This window comes from Vombatus ursinus, unplaced genomic scaffold (genome assembly GCF_900497805.2).
Source record: "Vombatus ursinus unplaced genomic scaffold, bare-nosed wombat genome assembly UNPS02010587.1, whole genome shotgun sequence".
NCBI lineage: Eukaryota > Metazoa > Chordata > Mammalia > Diprotodontia > Vombatidae > Vombatus > Vombatus ursinus.
In genome coordinates this window covers 1-1,556 of record NW_020950365.1, presented here as the reverse complement: position 1 = coordinate 1,556, position 1,556 = coordinate 1, and the positions used below count along the sequence as shown (strand labels likewise).

The 1,556-nt window shown below is 35.2% G+C and overlaps 1 pseudogene; it reads left to right on the top strand.

Annotated features, from left to right (window-relative positions):
* The first annotated feature begins 3 nt into the window (after positions 1-3).
* LOC114037808 lies at positions 4-1,516 on the top strand (annotated as a pseudogene).
* The last annotated feature ends 40 nt before the right edge of the window (positions 1,517-1,556 follow it).

Below are 1,556 nucleotides of genomic sequence, written 5' to 3'. Positions count from 1 at the left end.
CAGATGACTGATGGCCATATAAGTTGCACAGCAGTAGAATTTAATTATATGTTAAAAATTAGCCTGAACACACCACCTGCAACCAAAGTTAAGCTCTCGGACATTATTGATATAAAAATGGATTCCTGCTTTTGAATGACTCAAACACTGTAGTCCTTGGAGGCAGAACACCTTATTAAAAAATGGAAGTAACAGAGTCTTGTCAAAACACAATAGAAACACCTTCTTTTGTATCTTTTGGACAGACATGTGTATGTCTCATATCGAAGTGGATAACAGGGAATGTGATTGACAAAAGACATTGCAAACCTCCAGATGATAATGATGAATTTGAAAAGCAGAGAACAGCTGCTATTGAAGAAATTTCAAAGAGCAGAAAAACTAAGATATTTGATGGAGGTAGCAGTGATTCTAGAAGTAATCTCAGAATGAATACTAGAGGGAGTCAAAAAAGTAAAGTTTTCAAGAAAGAAAAGATAACAAAACCTGAAGGAAAATATGAAGGTGTCTATCAAGAGCTGGTTGATGAAAAGGCTCTGAAGCAAGTAACAGAAATGGGCTTCAGTAAAGAAACATCCTGGCATGCCCTTATGAATAAGTGCAAAAACTTAGATGTAGCATTAAATATTCTTTTCAACAGCAATAAACACAAATCTGTTTTGAGTTTGCCAGTGAGAAGCAAAGGAAAAAAAGCAAGGGACTAGGAAGATGGAAGATGAAGAGGAGTTAGGAAATTCCAGGCCATCAGCACCCAATACATTATTTGATTTCTTGGAATTGAAAATGGGGTCTTTAAACATGGAAGAATAAAAAACACAGTCTCAGCCACTTAATCAGGGACAACACAGAGTGTTGAATAATGAAAAAACAATGAAGTAAAATATTATAATCAACCAAGACATCTTCCTTTAAATGATACCAGACAACCAAGGAATGAAAAACTTCCTTATTTTCAAAGGGTCACTCAAAATTCAACACAAATTTTAGCAAACAGTGGGTTACCTAGAAGCTCTTCTATGGCATGAAGCATGGGTGAACAAGAGAATTGTGATAGGCCTTATACTGGAAATGACAGAATTAAGGTTATTGTATGGACTTCAACTTCTAACCAGAATAACTGTGCTTTAAAAAATAATAAAAGAGATGCCTATGAGAAATAGACCAAGCAAAGGTCCAGCTTACTTAGAGGTAAAACAGAACAAAACAAAACAAAACAAAACAAAACAAAACACTTCCTCAAGAAACCCATAGCCCACAATAATCAAAAGCCTGGGAAAAAGGAAAACTACATATTAAACCTTGATCAGTTATATGGAAGGAAAACATGAACAAGTAATGAAATTTTAGTGGTATGAAAAATGATACATATTTTAGTATGAATACAGATTACTCTAATTCTGTTAGAACTGATGACTTCAGTGTTGTAGCAAGTGGAGAGGCTGAATCCTCAATGTTGCTGCCCCAAAGGATAATGAAGAATGTCAAGTTGCACCAAGGATGCTGTGCTTGCAGATGACTGATGGCCATATAAGTTGCACAGCAGTAGAATTTAATTA